This window comes from Halichoeres trimaculatus, unplaced genomic scaffold (genome assembly GCF_033239565.1).
Source record: "Halichoeres trimaculatus isolate MK-OKI-2021-1 unplaced genomic scaffold, fHalTri1.1 fHalTri1_scaffold_24, whole genome shotgun sequence".
Classification (NCBI taxonomy): Eukaryota; Metazoa; Chordata; class Actinopteri; order Labriformes; family Labridae; genus Halichoeres; species Halichoeres trimaculatus.
This window is the reverse complement of record NW_027437202.1, coordinates 6,160,549-6,180,171: the sequence shown is the minus strand read 5'-3', so window position 1 is coordinate 6,180,171 and position 19,623 is coordinate 6,160,549. Positions and strand designations below refer to the sequence as shown.

The following is a 19,623-nucleotide window of genomic DNA, read 5'->3' as shown; positions in this document are numbered from 1 at the left end:
GCCGGCGTAGTCCCGCCCCTCGCCGAACCCCGTCTTACGCACGGATGTTTACCCGTGTGCGTCCGCGCTCATTGGCTGCACTCGGCTGTGATTGGCAGCTCTCAGCAGCCCTTGCTCCGGGGCGCACGAGCCCTCCTTCCGGCTGTTCCGATTGGCTGGTTTTTAATTGCAGTCCAAACAAAACGGGGAACACAACTCGGTAGTAAACAGCGCTGAGATATTAGTACACAAACAGGGGTGAAGGGGTAAATAAAAAGGTCAATAAAGTGTGACCTCTGCTTTGAGATCAACATGATAAACTTCATTTCTTCCAACAGGAGAGCTTCAATACATCTGTTTTTCTTTATTAATATAAAGATACTCTCAAATTTCAGCACAAATTCCTGGATAAAATCATCTTATTGAGATTTAATTGAATAAAACACAGATGGAAAAGGCTGTAAACCTAATAAAAGTAGTTAAATTTACTGTTTGTGTTCCTATAATAGGATCCAAGACTTATTTAAGGCTAAAAGTGTGTTCAAAAGCTGCACAAGATATATAGAAGGATACACATTTAACTCATGAAACATACTAAATATTTTTTTTTTTAAGACAAGGGGTGATTTTTGTCATCACTTTGTCATTCAAACCCAGATTTATCACCTCAAATTAAATGTTTACGAGCACATCAAAGCGCACACTGTCCCCCAGCATCATATCTGCTAAAATAAAACCATGACACTGCACACTCAACACACCTCAGACTGCACAGCATTTACATATGTTAAAGAGAGAGGGGGTGGAAGTCATGATATGCAGAAAAAAAAAAAAGCTCCTCAGCTCAGCAGCCTCAGACGGCTCTTCAGGCGCAAAGGTTGCATGCTTCCTCCATACGTGCACTGCGTTAAAGAGAAACCACAACAAGAGCAAATTGAGCAGTCCTTTGGGGATTGGTCATGAAAACACATCTAGAGATACACCGCACCATCCCCTTTAGATGACCACATCACCCTGCGCATGAATGGGGCCTTTGTTTGTGCGTCTATATTCACGCACCCATGGGCCTGATATATGGGTCCCCTTGCACCCAGTTGAGGGCTTGCAGCCTGTTGAGTCCACCTGGTTAGAACAAGGGCTTTAGCAGGTGAAGTGTGCTGTGCGTTAAATGTTCCAGCTACATGTCCTGCTTTAACCCTCAAACCCCAACTTTAAAGATGACGCACAGATTTCACAGAGGGGCAGAGGAGTTGTGTTGTGTTCTTACTGCCAGTGTCCCCCTCCTCTTTTCTTCTCCTTCTTCATCCCAGTAGATTTAATTTGGCTCAAAACCGGTGGAGCCTCGTGGATTTGTTTACATTGAATGGGCAGGCTAGGGGCCAGAAGCATGGGGCCCTCTATTCATTAATATACAGTGAGGATTTCGCTCTAAATTACTGCTGTTCAATCCTCACTGCACGCTTTGAAAGGGCGTCTCAGGCGGCCAGCAGAAACGTGACACCAAGGGTGCAGAGAAGCAAGATAACCCCTGAAAATAAAAAAAAAATATAACATGTATATGAAAGGAGAGTCAAAAGGCAGCGCAGACATGCTCCAAGAAACCGGTGCGCCGCGGTAAAAAACACTCCTCTCTGATATATGATGTGTTTATTATTTATTTGCTTATTATAAAAAAGGTCCCCAAGTTCCCTGCTGGGGGAGTTCATTTATTTTGTATGCAAAAAAAAGGAAGGAAAGAAAGAAAGGGGGGAGAGGAAAAAAAATCATCCCCAAGTATAACAAGAGACGAACAGTTAGTGCTGATTTTCATTTGCATAAATTTTCATATATTTTAGTGAAAATAATAGCGCGAGCCGAGGAGTGCTCCTGCTCAGTTGAGGCAGAGGAAAGAAAATCTTAGGGAGCACCGAGTCGTAGGAAAGGGAGATAACCATTTACAGGCTGCGCGTGAACAATGTGAAGCTATTTCCCTCCTTTTGCTCGGACACAAGGTAAGTCAACGATCATGTGTGCGGATTTCTTCTTTTACGCATGAGGAATGTTTGAGTTTATCGCGCATTGCTCCGCTGCGCCTGTAATGCGCTTCCTTATAGACTCCTCGCTGCCTTATGTGCTATTTCTGCACAGTCTCCCGCGCCTTTACATCCAATCTTATTCTCTTTAACTCGTATTAAAATCTCCGATTGCAAATTTTCCTTTTTCTAACCCTCGAATGCGTAAAAATCAATATCACGCCAGTCTGCTTGTGCCTTCTTTTTTTCTTCTCGTGTTTTTAAAAGATAAATAGCGGGCAGATGGATAAGCTGTGCTGTTTTGTAGTGAATGTCCACCGAAGAAAAGTGCAATCAATCACATTTTAAGCAGGCAGAGAGGGAGGGAGGGAGAAGGAGAGGGAGACCCTCGGTTGGAATCCTCCAGAGGGATCGCGTAGGCAAGTGCAATATGAAATCGTTTAATATAAATCGATCTCCATGCTGGAAAGTTTGTTTAAAGTTTACATGTGCCAGCCTCTGGGTCCTTAACTGCACTCATCGACACCGACAAAGCTGATTAGGACTGCTCAGAAAGAGCCGGAGATTTTAATGAATGCAGGTCGGTTTATTTTCTGTTTGAGGCTTGGAGATGTAGGAGGAAAAGTCAAGAAAACTCAAAACCTCAGATTTTTAAAAGAGATCTGGTCCAAGGCAGTTATCTAAAACAACTTTCTGTAACCTTTCAAAGTCCAGCTCTCTGAATCCATCACACATTAACCCGATTTTGCGCAGGAAGACGCACAGTTTTGCAGCTAAGGCGTATTTTTGCAGCCTTTTTCTCACGGGTTAACTCCTCTCCCTGCATTGAAGGCAGCGCGCATTTCTGAGCCCAGCACTCGGTAGCCATGGTGAGCCCCATAAAAGGGGGAAACACTAGTCGCATTAAGCTGTATGTTTGTGCACTGGAGTCGAGATGAAAAAGAGGCTCGGTGTGTCCCGGGCCAGCAAGGAGGAGAGCACTGGTAACGCGTTACAGTAACGGAATCAAACACATCTGCACTTTTATGATTATCACAACTTAAAGTTCTGCTTTACACCAACAAAAACACAGAAAATCATCTGGAAGCTTTGATTAGACGAGTTTGTCTGTGCATGCAACGACTTTCCAACTAGCTTCACATTCAAAATTAGGCTTTAAATCTGTTTTTGTGGCTAAATGTGTAAAATTAATGTGACACACTTCCTCCAGAATACTAGCAAACAATAATGATGAGCAGGAAAAGTGAATTCAGAGATGAAGCTGTGTTATTTCTTATTCTTTGTGTGATAACTCCCCATGGTGTTCAGTCAGGGGTGGAGGTGACAGGGCTTCATCATAAATTCACAAAAGACAATAAAACAGCCGCCAGGTGTCGCGCTCACTCGTAATGTAAATATGCAAAACGTACACTACAAAAATAATCATTAAAGCCTCTTTTATGCGCAAAAGTCGCATTTTTTAGAGTTTTTGCGAATTTTTACATTCTAAAAGTCTGACCACACACACTCACTCTTATCTAAATTTCCTTTTATATATTTTTTTTGCAGTGTACAGGAGGATTATTTAAATTAATCTGCTATGAAATCAAAGCTAGGTGACACTTGTTATTAAGATTTCACAATAAACACTCACACAGACATTTCCTGTTTTTGCAAAACAGGCACAAAGTCACAACATGCTTAAAAAAAACAGGCTCAGACTATTTCCTGGTGATCATCTTAATAAATTTAACTAATTTTTGTGAGGACTTCATCAGATTTTCCTGCACCTTCATGTTTTTAAGCAGGTACCTGCTTGTATTGATCAGCGCGCGCAGGCCCCTGACAGCCTATCACGTGGCAGCCCTCGTTGATATGCAAATATGCTATGATTAGTTAGACCCTGCATGCTTTAAGCCAGCCTCCATCTGCAGCAGCCTATAAGCCATAAGTCTGAGCCAGCAGCTCTTTGAGGGAAACGTATGGCTAACCTGCGAATTATTTAGCAAACGAGTCGTGAATCAGCCCGGGAATTAGTGCACTGCTTGACCGGCCATTTGCACTATTCCTTCTTCATCATCCTCATCATCAGAGGCAGTAAAACCTGCAGCAGCGCGCGTTATTGCTCCGCATTATGCACCCATTCTGTCAGGCTGCACAATGACGCTTATTGGTAGCAGGAGGCCGTTTATTTACTCCTGCACGAGCAGATTGTCTAATTTATCAACGTGTTGTACCCTGAGCGCGCATCCTGGTGAGGAAGAGAAGCGTGTTTCCAAATCATCAACAGATTTGAATAATAGAAAATAAAAATTAAAACAAGGGAGTGTGTGTTTTTTATGCTTTTAAAAAGGTGATTCAATTAAATAATGCGTTAAAGTGTGACTTTTAGAGGAGGATAAAAGCGTCCAACGTGCGTAAAAAACCGCCTCCTTCCATCCTCTCTCCCCCATAAAGCATCCTCACAGTCTCATCACTTTGATTCATGAATTTATGACACCTGACGTGCAGATTTATGTCAGCCTCAGAAGGTGTGTAAGCCCTTGCGTAAGGTCTGCATGGTGACAATATTCAGATTAAATTGGTGCAATTCCTGCCGTTTTAATTATGGCCCTACTTAAGTTGCCTATGGGGCTTTATAATTTATTTCCTCCCCTCCTTCCTCTCCCTCCTATCCTTCTTTTTGGTCCAGCCGCTAATCCGAGACGACATACGTTGAGTGCGTCTGCACGTCAGGCCAAACGTTGATTTAAAGCCGAATCCAACTTGGAGCACTTAATGATAATGTAGCTACTATAGCGTTAATTAAATGGGCTACACTGAATACCAGTGTAAGCATTAAACATGCCTTCAATTTCACTGCATGAATGGCTTTTTTTCTTAACCCATTCACACGAGACTGAGGCTCTTTATTAATATTCTATTAATAAAAGTCATGTATGGAGTCATATGCACACCTCTCACTGCAGGCTGAGTAATTGGCCAGTGTTACACAGCGTGTAAATGGGCTGACATGCAGGTAGAGATTACATGTTTGGTGTTATCACAGGACTCTCCAGTGGAGTCATGGCTCAGATGTGCTGGTATTGATTTTGGATTGGGAATCAATGTAGCTGTCATAATTTGTGTTATAAGGTGCTAAAACCTGCAAAAATAAAGCACAGAGCTGTTTTTTTAATAAGCGGATGCGCCACTAATTAATTTTTTGAAATTAAATTAAAATTTTCAGCACAAAACAGCTTCTAATTAGTCAGATTAATTAACTTTTTTTTAATTTTTGGGAATAGAAAATGAGCGACAGATTAAAATAGGTCACTTTGTTGTGGCATCATGGCGTCAAAATAAAACCGAGGTGTGAGTTAATTTAGGTTTAAGCTGCAGTGAGATTTGGCTTAAAAAGAAGGAGCAGGCTGGTTAGGTTTGAATGCAGGTGTTTCTGCAACACACACACACTTTCACAGACAAGAAGGTGAGGAAAAAAAATAAAAAAAAAAAGAAGCCAGGCTGCTGAGGAGGTGAGTGACGGGGCGACAGATCTGCAAAGATAAGATGAAGTGCAGCTTTTTGACTCAGAGGAAAAGAAGAGGGGGAAAAGGTGTGTGTGCACTTTGGAGAAAGGGGTGTGTGTGCTTTATCTGTCAGTCTTCTGCTTCACCCCACCCCCACCCTCATTGGCCACATCCCTCTTTCCTCCTCACACACACACATGCAGATGTAGAACACATCAGCACGGACACACACGCCTGAACAACACCCCCACCTCCACCTCCACATCCAGCTCCAGCATCAAAACAAACCGTTATTGTGTATGCAAATCAGAGAGCGGACACACTGCTATTTTTCTATTCTATTAGCCTGTGTTACACATGCTAATCAAGACTGATATTGTGTTATTAAGCGGAGTAATTAATAAATAAAGTAAATCCACAGGAAATCTATACAAGTGTGCAGCCGTTTGGTTTGGAGCCACCGTGCATGTCTTCACATAGTCCCTGCTTTTTTTGTTTTTGTTTGTTAAACAGTGGCGTTCCCCGAGGATACAGGGGGGGTTTGTGGCACCTCCCTGCCCAGGATTACATTAATCAAAGTATTTATTTCCCTCGGGGAGCTGGGCGCAAATCACTCCAAATCCCAGTAAAATTGGATAACAGAAGAACGGGCGCATCTAGGGTAACCCTCCCGTGCTTTTTCGCTCGTTTCACCAACTTAATGGATCTAGTTCTATCTAACTTTGTGGAGCAGTGCGCTGAGAGGGAGGGGGGGATGTGGGGGTGCAAAGCTAGAGGTATTGAGGCCTTTGAGAAGACAAACAACATAATTGGATGGAAGCGAGCGCTCAGGTAGAGAAAAAACAACACTAACCACATCCCCGATAGAAGCGACTCTGGGTATAGAGCTGTACAAATAACAGCCATTCTCTGATTCCCTGTCGAGCCTATAGCAGCCACGTCTGGGTCCCAGCCAGCAGCAGGGGGAGAAAAAACTAGCCTCTAAGATCCTCCATCTGCAACACCAAAGCTGCCTGCCTTTCTCTGCGCTAAGTCTGGTCAATCCATCGCAAAACCCACAACACGAGAAAAACTCCCGATTCCGTCTTTGCTCTATTTGCAGAGTAATTACGTGTGATGTTTGGGCAAAGCCTGGGTGGCTAATAAATCAGCTAATGTTTACAGCAGAGCGGGTGCTGATAAGGCAATAAATACAGCGCCCAATATGCTGCCTATTACAGGTAATGCAAATAAAATAATAGGGCTGTAATTTTTCCTTATGTGTTGCTGCCCCGGTCTTTGATATTCATGAGGAAATCTCTTCTCTGGGTCTTTATGGGTGCAAATTCACCGCTGCTGCCTTTGCCCCAATCAGGGATAAATGATGGCCTCGTTGTGCAGCATTGGAGGCAACGCTGCCACCCCAAAACACACACAAACACACACACACACAGGTTCTAAAAATGCATGCAACTGTATGTTTGCACACACATGCTTTCGGTAGGAGCCGCCTTTGGGGTCCTGACTCGGAGCCAGGCCTCTCAGGGTGTGTTTCGAACACGGCCTATGAGTGCATATGTAGGAATATTTCACTTGAGCAACAAAATTTGCACATTTGGCTTCTATAGTGTTGACACAATCTCTGTAAAGATTTTGCATCTGGAGGTGTCTGATGACCCATGATGCTCAGCAACCAGCAGAAAATCTGCAGCAGCTGTGATGGGACCAGTGTCTGTTGCATGTAAAGTAAAAGTAAGAAGCTGAAACTAGCTCCACGGACCACACTTTGAGACCCCTAAACAGGCTTTATGTGTGTTATATTGTCCCCATCACACACAGAGTAAACACACATACGAGTGGCTCGGCGTGGCTAGCTAGCTGCAGCTCTGAGGCGTCTATAATAATGATCAGTGGCTCTAAACTCCAGAACGGGGCTCTGCTGTCGAGGTCGGCGACTGTTGTTGATGATATGCGGCCGCGGGTGACATGTGCTATTCATACGCGAGCTTGTGTGGTCACGTTCTGCAGCCGGGAAGTCTTGATTCATGCGGGCATTATGCAAGCCGGACGCTTATGGCACCTCTCCCTGTTGCCGTGCAGTCAGGCCCATTTGTTTGGAAATGGGTTTACATACATCTTCTTCCAAATGACTCCCCCCCAACTCTCCTCCCGCATCCCTCCCCGGGCTTACAGCTCTCTCACACACACATGCATGCAGACTGGGTGGAGTAGAGGCTACAAACATGATGCTATGTTAGCTTTGACGGCCAAGTTGGAGGTCTTTAGCGCCACAGAGAAGATATAACTCTGCACCAGCTACTGTAAAATTCTGCTAGCCTGAATATGTTGATGAGGAAAACCAGGAATCAAATATTTTATGTATTTAAAGCTTCTCTTTAAATTAGAATAAAAAAAAGAAACATGGGAGAAAAAGATTGGTCTAAAAATGTGGATTTGCCTCCTACAGGTGGAAAACTAACCTTCAAGCCTTTCTACTAATCTTCATTTAACTCACATAAAGTGACTACAGCTCAGACCTCCCCTCCTGACCTTTGACCCCTCCACTCTACAGCCTCATACAGCGACACAGGATGTGATTTCCTCAACTCTAACAACTGCAAAGCCCCTATAGCTGTAAGATCGTCCACACTTAGACACACTTTCTCCTCCCTGCTTCACAGACCTGCTCCCCTTTACTCCCCCACATCTCCTCCTCCTCCTTTGCCTGGCGTGAGCGTTCAAGCCAAGCAAGCATCACAAAAGCTGCTTTGAGGGGGGATTGCACGCTGGCCGCCGACCCCTCTGAGCTCACACCCACTGCACAAAACGCAGCAGCCCTGAGTTCTGTCTGCAGGGCAGGCTCCTCCACGGTCAAACCTCGTCCTCTGGTTTTGTTTTAGGACTCTTTCTCCGTCTTACTTTGAAGGGGAACCTTCAGCTCGTAGAAGTGCTGACTCGTTAAACAATGCGGCACAGAATCACAGCACAATAGAACTTTGTTGGTCAACCATGTTGGAAAATTGCCTCAGCATGGACTGTCAAGTCGAATATCCCTCTCGGGTTTTGGCGTTCAGTCGTGCTCTGTCAGCTTCCAGAGAGTGATTTCTTTTTAAGGGGGCATTGTAAAATCAAATCTGTCCTGTTTGGGATTTTATTCTAACTCAATTTGGATCCAGAGGGCTAAGAAAAGGTGGGCGGGGCTTCTGTGCCTTCACAAGTTTGATACTTTTCTCCTGATGTAAAATAGTGTTTTTTAAGAGCTAGTTTCAGATTTAAAGTGCCATTCGTCATATTTTTCCTCGTCATCAAAGCTGAAAAAATATGTAAAACTTGTATTTTTTCCTCCCTACAACCTCCAAATGAAGGTCTTCCACAGAGACGCCTCCTTTGTATGACTGAACGTGAGATAATTCAGGGTGTCATGTAAAATGAAATTACATGCAGAGCGTGGTTCCCTCCTCTGCACAGCGCTCTCTTCAGACTGTAACCTTCATCCTGTAGGTGTGAGACGAAAGCTTAGCAAAGCATAGCCAATCCTCTGTGTGTGTGTCAGTGTGTGTGTGTTGGTTGGTAGACCTCTTGGAGTACCGTCCACAAACATGAATCCTCCAAACAATGCTGTATCTGCCACAGGAAGTCTGTTCAGCCTACATTCATCCAAAGTGAGAGCAGAAACTCTGAATGACACGGTTACGTAACGCCGCTCGCTGTCATCTCGCTGTACGACTTTGAGTCTTCAAGCTGCACCCAAAGGAGTCGCTTTCGTAGCTGTGATCTTTGCTCTGATGTTTAAGTGACACTTTACGTGGAGGGTGTTTGAAGGAACAGCTGAGCTCAAGGTGAGACAGCTTTGGCGATTCCAGTTTGGAGGCCTGAGTTTGGCTCCTGGAGGCAGCCATGTTTGGACCCTTTAATCGTAACCCTACGCCAATTTGAAAGCCCTCCAAACAACAGAAAAGTAGTCCCCTTCATCTCTGATTTGTCTCTTTTTTCATAAAGTTTCCAGAGATTAAACCGCTCCAATCAGAATAAAAACAAATCTTTCACAAGGAATAAAATAATGTATTCATTCTAAACATGTGTCACCCTCTCACGGCTCACTGCTGTGCACTCTCCAGGAACCACCCGTCAATCACGCCGTGTAGGCGGCTCTGTTTTGTCCTTTCACATACATCTTCTCTCGTTGACATTTGAGATTTTTCTTCACCGCTTCTTTTTTTTTCTTCCTCTTCTTTCCCCTCTCAGTTAGCAGGGGCAGCGCTGCTTATGCTAACTAGCCTGTTCTTCTTCTTCTGCTTACTCCAAACAAACTGAAACAACATCATGTTCCCGGTGAACAGTTGCCAGACACAAAATGTTCAGAGCTGCAGAGACGGGGGAGAGGAGAGAGCTTTCATGGGCTCGCTATAGGCCGGCGGATGTCAGCAAATATTTGCACAAATCTGCTTTTTTTTTTGCGAGGGGACAAATGGAAAGCTGGTGTAAAAGCGTGAGGGAAATGTCAGAGATTATGAGCGCTGGGGTGAAGAGTGACGCAGAGGAGCAGGTCTGTTTGGGAGTGTTTACGGCAGAAAAAGCACCAAAACATTCAGTGGACTCTGACTTTCACTGTGCCAGGCGTTACCCTCTGCATACAGGGAATTAAAAGACATTTATTTATGATACCGACCAAAAGTAAGGCTGGCACTGCTTGAGTTTGTTTGCCAAGTTTCCTGAAATCAAAATGTGCTTAAATCCTTCACAGAGGTTTTCCTCCTCTGCCTTTGAGTTCCTCAAGTAAAATATTTTAATATCATTCGACTGTTTTGTTTTTAACCGTGCACCCATCTGATTCTAATGTCTGTTTTTCTCTTTGTCTTTTCCTCTTCCAGGAGAGCCACAGTCCCCTGGCAGCACACTCACACACACACCACAAACACACACTACAAAACTTTGGTCCTCCTATGACTCCCCTCCTTGTCCTCCCCATCCTCCCCCCTGATGCACAACCTCTGGAGGTAAGGCCTCAGCTCATGTGTGTGTATGTGTGTGTGTGTGCTTGCTCTTTCTCCCCCAGCTAAAGCGGACGCTCCGTCTCCCCAGCTTCCGTTTTTCCTCTGCACGCCTGCTGCTGGAGTATTCACGCTCCGGGCTGTTTTCTTTGAGAGAGGGAGAGGAGAGACGGAGTATAAAAATATGCAAATGCTTTTGTTGAAGCGCAGAAGGAGGAGAGGGAGAGGGAAAGAGGGTGAGCTCCTTTTTTTTTTTTTTCAACCCCTCACCTCCCTGCTGCCACCTCCAACCATCCTTTCTTCCTCTGCACGGGGAGAGAAACACACCAGGAGAGACGGGGAGACATGCAACCACTGAGATAATCAAATCCATCACATGAACCACATGACTGGACCTAAACGTCCCCAAAGAGGGGCAGAAAAAGCGCGGAAGGGCCCTTTATTTCAGACAGTATGCTGCACATAATGTTTGCATACTGCGTCCTCGTCATGTCGCGATAAATCCTCTTTACTTTAAATCGAGCTGACAAGAAAAGAGGGACAAGGCTGTCCTCTTAAAGGGACAGTACATCCACAAATGAGTGATTCAGTAAACTTATGAACAATCCCACTGTTGTGGCATCACGAACAGCTGCAGCGTCTTCACATGTTGCATTGTGGGATTTTGAGTAGGAAGTGTGATGAGCGTCTTTGTTCCATTGTGGGAACTTTTGCAGAGAGCATGCAGAAAAAACTTTAAAAATAGACGATGCAAAAAACGGAAATCTTAATAAGTGTTTTTGTCTTATTTTGAGTAGAAAACGTCTTTTTAGACTTGATTTGAGCCACATCCACTTGACCAGTCCAGAAAATGAGGTCCGTCCTAAAACAAGTAACTTTTCTCTTGTTCGATTGGCTGATTTTTAAACTTATTACAAGCATTTCAGACCTCATTCTTCTCTCTTTAACTGACTTAAAACACACATTTTTCTGGATTGATCAGTTAAATGTGGCTCATATCAAGTGAAATAAGACAATTTTACTTAAAACAAGACAAAAACACTTGATAAGATTTTAGTTTTTGCAGAGTTGCATGTAAAGTTCCCATTTAATGCAGTTTTTTTGCACAGTTGCACTCATTTCTTGTCCCTGAGATCAGAACGTCTCATATTTTGTTGTTGTTTGAACATTTTCTGTTAGTTTTAGGACAAATCAGAGGCAGTAAAGAAAGGGGTCACAGATATATCCAAAAGTAGAGCGAAGTGCTGCACACACTCCTGCAGACGGAGCAGTGTGTCGGCCTGTGATAGTGAGCAGCCCATCTGTAAAGCCCTCACGCTCCCTGGAAGACTTTTTGAAGTGATTATGAAGACAGTTCAGATCAAAGGATTTGACAAGTCTGAGTGCGCGCCAAATACGAGGCCGGGTAATCACACTCGAGCCCCTCCGTACACGATGGCAGTGGTCCCCCCCTCCAGCTGCTTTGCAAATGTAATGTGACACTTACGGATAAACAGATTATCAAGGGGAAAAAAAGACGAGGGGTGGGGCTGGGTGAAAGGGACCAAAAAAAGGGGACAGAAATCTCCACAAGTTGTAGAAATTATTGAATGAACTCTAGGGACGGCCAGTGTCAGATGATTAATTCAGCGACGTGTAAATGATATAATTTGGGAATATTAGCAGGAACATTAGATGATGAGGCACTATTTCTCGTAGGCTCCAGAGACTGCTCCTTCCTTCCCTTTTCTCTTTTCCTTCACTAGTTATTATAGATTAATCCATAATCCTCACCACCTAAAGACATTTTTGTCAGTGAAGCTCAGGGATAGAGCCGGTAGAATTTTTTTTCTTTTGGATATATCTCCGCTCGTGCTCATTTCCCCTCAGCATGATGTCACATTGTCAAGTCTCCTACTGAAAATACTCTATCGCCAACTCCTTGCAGATATACTGTTTCATAAGGTATTTTGGCAGAGCTGAGGTTTGGACTTATCAGTTTATATAACCGGGAATTTTCTGCTACATGCAAACTCTTTAATATTCCCTCCTCTAGTGAAATATGATGTCCTGTGCTCATAAAACAGCAGAAACAACTCGCTTCTATGTGTTTTTTTCTGAATGACGTGTTGTTTGGAGCAGAATGCATCAGTGTGAAGGTGAATGTTCATTTCTGCAGCTGTGTGAGGATGCTAACTTGTCTTAACTCTGACTAGAGATTAAATTGAGAGCTAGCTAATGTCTGGCGTGTGCTGCTGCAGGATTTCTGCATGCATCTGTGCAGATGTGCACAAAATGTACCTAGCATGCATGATTTTGCTGTTTTCCTGACTTTACAAAGACTGTGCAGACTTCCTGGTTGTAATGTTGCAGATGTAGCTTCATATCATCAAACTAGCATTCTCAGCCTGCAGGAAGCATGTAGGTGTAGTTAAGAGCGTCTGTTTTTATGCATATCCTGCTTTTTGTAATCAATCATCAATAAAATCTGAAGAAGAAGCTTTCCTCTCCGTTTGATTTGTCCTCCGCCGTCATTAAAGTGTTCCTGAAGTGCCTCACTCAGTCAGCGAGTGTCCATTTGTCCAGAGAGAAGAGTGTGTGTGTCTCTTTAAGCTCTTGCATGTGTGTGGATGTTTCTGAACGACCCTTGTAGCAGAAGGACAAACGTCTCTTTGAGGCCGCGTGGACAGATGGACGGACGGGGCGACTCAGCGACAGACACAGAGCACTGAAGCGCCAGTGTCACCAACCCGCACAACATCCCCAAATATTTTGCCACATCTCCTCTTTCTGCTCGAACAAATACACGAAAAACATGTTGCTGAACGCAGACACCAGGACAGGAATCGGCAACAAGGTTTCAAACCGCTCCTGGACTTATTTACAGAACAATATTTCTGATATTTTTGGTTTTGGCTTATTTGCAAATGCCAAAATCTGACAGGAGCACAGTGGCAGGGAGGCAGGAAGACAAACTGTGCGGATGAGAGACAGAAACCCCACCGAGCTGATAAAAATATCTCACCCCGAAAGAGAAGAGAGGCAGAAAAAAACAAGTTCACCTGAAGAGACACAGGTGAAGAGAAAACAGTGCCAAAACTGATGGAAAGTGGCACCGCAGAGTTAGTTTCTGCATAAAAATTAGCCTAAAAGTGTTAATAATTTATTAAAAGCACATTCCCTTTGATTTGGCAGCTCTGATTTTAGAATTTTCTCCTAATCTGGAACAAATTTTCCTGAAATCTGCATGGAAACTGTAAAAGTCCCACATATGAATCAGTCCTTAAACGCACCGTAAACCTCATGTAACTGTAAAACTATCAAACACTTCTTTACCAATCAATCAGAGGAGAAGTAAAGCTTCCTCTTCCTCTTCAGTTCAATGTGTCAGCTGCAGACGTCAATGTGATTGGTCGACTCTGAGGGCAGATGTGTATTGATTGGCCGGTGATTAGGAGTGAGCGGCCCCGGCGGGAGTATCAGCGCTGACACCGTTAACACCAACCAAACGACCGGCTGACCGCTCTTTAACCAACGGTCATCAAGCCAGCGAGACCCAGGCCATTGACCCGCCAGCTCCTTGCCATCCCTCGCTGGCAGGGCCGCGGCGTCAGGAAAGGTCTGTGGCGTGTGTGTGTGTGTGTGTGTGGTGGTGGTATCGACCCAAGAAGGAGACACACTGAGGGAACAGTATCGGAGACAACTTTTCAATTGGCTTGGGAGCGATTTTTCCAGCTTCGTCGATGGCGCCTTAGCTCATCCAAAATCAAGCAAATACGAGAAAAACAACCAGAAGCGCTCGAAGAGTCACTACTTCCACCTCCTGCTTCCATCACAAGCTGCTTTTTGTGCTCCAGTGTGTATTTATATTTGTATTACAGTCTGTTTCACACCACTCTGAACCTCTGACTCCATTTGTTTGGACTCAATGAAGATTTAAAGAAATAAAACACAACCCTAAAATATGCTGCAGCAACTGTTATGCTGTCGGCAACCAACTGGAACAAGCAGAGACAGAATCTGGCGAGATGGTGAGGAACAATCTTCCAGCACAAATAAATTATCAAACAGGGAACAACTGGAGGGATAAAAACACTTTTGCATCCAGAAATATGAAGAAATGTGAAGTATTGGGACTTTGGTTGCTTTAAACCTTTAACCTTTAACCTCTCTGGAGTCAAATCCTCCACTTTTATCAACGCTTACAGAGAGCTCAGTGCTCTTTAACTGTACGACACTGCAGAGTGTGTCAGGTATTTGACCGTTTGGCTGGTCAGACGTCTTCATACTGAGAGCTGGCAGAGGTACAAGTCAACAAAAGCGGATTGGTTCAGCACTGCTGTGCCTTCTGGGGTGCTTGCACATAAATCTGTGTGTGTGAGAAAAAAAAAAAAAGAGAAAGAGGGGGAAAAAATGCTTGGAGTGTGTGACAGCTACAGCCCGTTTTTGGCACAAGTTCCTCTTTGAAATATCATTAGCTGTACTTATCAGATTAGTCTGAGAGCGGGATTAAATGATTGTGATACTGATGGGCTGGAGTCCGCTTTGAAAGAATCAGAGATGTAGAAATGTGTCTGATCGAAGGAGGAGTGGTGAGCCCAGATCTGGTGAGTGTGGTGAGAAAAACGCAAAGTGAACTGTCAGAGCTGAGGAAATGTTTCGTGACATCCAGGAAGTGATGGGAGAAAATAGCAAATAGTCGCGCGATGGAGACAGCCTGTGTGTGTTACTATGTGTGTGTGTGCAGTGAGTGTGACACAGTTTGTGTGTGTGTGTGTGTGTGTGATCAGAAAGTGAATGAGCCATTTCACCGGCTGCAGCTCTCTTTTTCTCTTTTTTTTTCCAGAGGGGAAGCCCGAGCGGTGGACAGCAGTGGAAATGAGCTCGGCCGTGCAGTAAGTGTGGCGACCTCGTGGCTAACCCCGCACTGTTTCCACCGCTCTCCACACTAAATGATGCCTACTGTATCCTGCCCAGGAGGAGGAGGAGGAGGAGGAGGAGGAGGAGGAGGAGGAGGAGGAGGAAGGGGGGTGGAACCTAAACTCCCCTCAGCCTCCCTTCTTCACAGCCTCATCTTGAGGAGTGGAGCAGACATGGTGCTAAATCTGACGACATTTATGAGCTTGTGGTTGATTTCTGCCTTAAACCAATAAAAGTCTCTTCATCAAACGTATCATTTCCTCAATCTGATCATTTCCACAACTTTTCAAACAATAATTCTAGGTCTGCACTCCTTTTTACCGACTATATTCTGCTTCTGAAAGACGCCTGGTGCTTCCAGCCCAGCGCGGCTCCGAATCACTAGCCAGACTCTTCCACTCTCTTGTGCTTAAATGGTGGAATGAATTACCTAACTCTATACGATCCACTGAGCCGCTTTCTACATTAAGAGATGTCTGAAGACTCATCTGTTCAGGGGACACTTGGGCCTTTAATCTGGCCCTTCTCCTCTTTTACCTCAGGGGTAGGATGAGTCAGAAGGTCTCAGACCCAGCTCTTAGTGAATTTTCAGCACTAATTACTGAATGTGGTTGAAGTATGTTTCAGCATTTTATTGTGCTTAGCTGACTAGATTATTCCACTTTAAAAAATGTCCAAATTCTACTTCACTTTAAAGATAAGCGTCTGCTAAATAAAACCATAGAACTGTAAAAACAGCTTTCTGTCAGATCTCAGCTGAAGCATCTCCAGGAACAATCCAGGATTAATGACCAAAGATCGAGCACGTTCCGTGTCTCTAAAAGCTCAAGGAACCGCCATTAAAGAGTCATAAAATGGTTGGAAAGACTAAATAAAGAGAGAGCGACAGGTGGGAAGATGAGCTCACAAGATCCAAAGAGTGAGAGCAAAGAGAGAAGGAGGGATACACATCTGTAGAGAGGAGTGAGGTGAGGAGAAGAGAGGAATAAAGAGGATGTAAGTGAGGAAAGAGGGAGAGCAGCAAACATCCATCTCTGCTCTGAGCGAACCCTCCTCACAGGGGAGCCAGCTGGGCAGATTGCATGTGAAAGTGAGGCTTTGATGGTTGCAGGTAGCAGCTTTTTTACCCCCCACCCCTCCCTCTTCTGCTAGTTCCTCTCTGCGGAGCAACGGCGCGAACCGGAGCGGCCCTTCAGCAGGCACAGGTGGTATTGCTCACTCCAATTTAGCTCAAACCCCTGACTTGAAATAGCGCGGCTGTCATAGGCAATCTGCGGCGTGAGATGGACCGCCGACTCCAGCGGAGGGGAGTTAAAAGTAAGACTAGAGGGAAGGAGGAGGAGGAGGAGGAGGAGGAGGAACCCCTCCCCTGCTGAGCTCCTCTCCATCCAGGCTCAGAGCGAGCTGAGGTCAGAGCAGCCAGGAGTTTATTTATCGCCGCATCGGACGGCCCGCCATATGGGGGGTCCAATCTGTTAGCGTCTGTCCTGATGTCTCCTGGAGGGGAAAAGGTGCTGCTGACACCCAGGACAGCTGAGCGCTACAAACTTTTCAGCTAGACTGAAATATCTGCTCCTAAAACTCTCGCCGCAGCTTTTTCAGATGATGTAACCCCCCTCTGGCGGCCATATTGAAAGTCTAAGGGGTAACAGCTAATGAAGGCAAAAAAAGGCTAACTGAATCGGTGCAGGAAAGGCCACAAGAAGAGGCTGCAGAAACGCTTCCCAAGGTGGAAATTTTTAGCAAAGTTCCTCAAAAGACACTGCACACTCCAAAACTGAGATAGCCAGGAAAGGCGTGTGTGCCGCTGACTTTGAGGTTTATTTCCAGGACCTTACAAACACACCTTCTCTTAGCAACAAACGTTTGAGCCCCAGAGAGGTGAGAAAAACGGATTTGGGAGATCATATTTTGAGCAGAGACACAGAAAAGCTCTTCTTTTCCCTGTTTTCCCACCATCCTCTCTGCCTGTAACACTCTTTCTTCTCTTTGTCTCCCCCTCACACACACACAGAAACACATACAGCACACACACCTACACACCCATCTGTGGTATAATTGTCTTAAGTGCAGATGCTCTCTTCAGAGGTGCATTAACTGGTAATGCCTGCTTCTGAGGATCCATGGGTGCCTGATATCCAGAAAGCAGACACAGAGAGCACCCGGCTCACAAACAGCCAGGGATTTACACACACACACACTCACACACACATATTCATACACAGAGCAACAAAAACAGGAAGCACACGATTAGAACGAGCTCTGAGAGACTGAAAGCGTTTCTTCTTCGACAGGGTGCGTTTAAAGCCTTGTTGTTTTCGCCTGCAGCTACAGCCAGCTCCGATGATGTTGAGTTCCTTACAGAGAGGAGCAGCGGGCTGCTTCGGCTGCATGTTAATGCAGACTACAAATATGTAGAAAAAAGACGCAAAACATGCAAGCTCACTCTTGTTGTGCACAGTTTAACGCCGGTTTGGGTTAAATCAGCTAATTTTGTTGTTGTGCTGGGAAACTAAAGGATGTGGCTTTGCTTTACATGCAGGGAGGGAGCAGGATTGTTGTTTTTATTCTATATATTCATGCTTTTTTCACTCAAAAAATAGCTGTTCCACATTTATTTAAAAACACGACATGCTAGTTACAAGATGACAAATGTAGCATGCGAAAACCTGCTATGTGGTGCAGAGTTGATGGAAAAAAGTCCCAATATGAGCCAAAAAAGTGGATTTGCAAGACTTGCAGCAGGTATGTGGACTTAAGTTTTGCATGCACTTGAAAGAAAAAGAAGAATAAGACAGGAAACTTGAGGAAATTCTGATCCAAAAAGAAAAAAAATGGGAAAAGACACCCTGAGTGGTGTTGCATGAATCCCTGATCAGCAAATCCTAATTTGCCTGCCTCTTCAGAGGATAAATGGCAGAAATGTTGCATGGATTTTCTTGCAGGGGAGAAGTTTTACCATGCACTAAAACGTGCATCCAGTTTCAGTTTCTTCTGGGATAAAACCTCCACTTTAAGCCAAAACATCTCTGCAGAGGAACTGCATCTCCAGCCTGAGATGCTTTAAAACCCTTTAACATCTCCGTACAGACAACTTGAGACTCTTTCTTAGAGGAACAAACTGAGTTCAGACACCAACATGGCCAGCATCCGCCCCTTCAGGTCAACACTCTTTCATCTGGGTTAAAAACAGCAGACTGTGCCTTTAATTAAAGAAGTGGACAGCCGCTGGGTTGTCCATCAGAAAAGACGGAGACACAGAAAGAGGAGAGCTGGACTTTCATCCCCCGGCTTCAAACGCTCTGCTGAGAATGGAGTCTTTAGCCACTCCGGCTAACGTTAGCAAACGGCCCTCTGCGAATGCAACAACTCGCACCCTGTGGCGTCGGCGGGGAGCCTGCTCAAAGTACAGAAAACACACACACACACACACACACATGAGAGGGGAGGAACTAAGTGTGGAAGCTCCAGGAGCATAATGACTGCTTCTGAGAGCGAGCGAACATCTCTGTGTGAAAACTGGACTCTTTTATGTAACAGCCCTTTATAGAGATATAACTAAAGCAGCTAAATGTGTGTTCATGTGTGTGTGTAATGTGTGTGTGTAGTGAGGAAGAAGGCAGTTAACTTTGGGGAGCTCTGAGTCATCCTTCCACATTGACGGCGCGGCTGTTTCTCTTAAAAGTATGATGGTTGATGTGTTCTCTTCTTCTTTGTGTGAGTGTGTGAGACAGTGTATGTGTGTGTGTGTGTGTGTGTGAGCCTACCTTGAAACAGACACCCCGAGAACACCTACGTAAACTCTCATCTGTACCACAGTGACAAATGAAATGGCGTCGGAGCCAGAGAGTTGAAGATAAATGGCACAACCTCGATGTGGAGCAATTAAACATTTTTTTCTGCACCCACATTATTCACTTCTTCCTCCCCCTTCCTCCCCCATCCTCCTCCCCCTTGCTCCCCTCTCCAGGGGGTCCCCAGCCTCACTTTGTTTGTTTTAATTATTTTTCCGTATGCAAATGCGCCTCTCCTTCATAATTGCCGCATGAGCTCCTTCGTCTCTGATTTGGAGGAACTGTCGATGGGGGAGTCGAGACGTGGGGTGAGTTGAAAGGGGGGAGATGAAGAAAGAGCTCCTGGTTATCGATTTCAGGTGGAGGGAGGAGGAGGGGGGTGGAGGTATCTTTGGAGGAGTCATCAGCTAGTAGCGCTAAGGTAATCAATCGTTCATGTACACGACGCCGCCTCCCCCCTCTTCTTCCTGCGTGTACGAGC

General features: G+C 44.9%; 2 long non-coding RNA genes across 3 annotated transcripts in view; one reads left to right on the top strand and one right to left on the bottom strand.

Moving 5' to 3' along the window:
• The window catches only part of LOC141786201 (uncharacterized), a 36,802-nt gene that overhangs the window by 15,736 nt on the left and 1,443 nt on the right, over positions 1-19,623 (bottom strand). The window lies entirely within an intron of this gene.
• On the top strand, positions 1,817-15,569 carry LOC141785733 (uncharacterized). Of its 2 annotated transcripts, none has more exons than XR_012597559.1 (3): positions 1,817-1,970; positions 10,330-15,035; positions 15,275-15,569. It is a non-coding gene; the product is annotated as an uncharacterized LOC141785733 (long non-coding RNA). The 2 variants fall into 2 exon arrangements; XR_012597560.1 differs by lacking the exon at positions 15,275-15,569 and having other exon boundaries at positions 10,330-10,455; positions 10,541-15,252.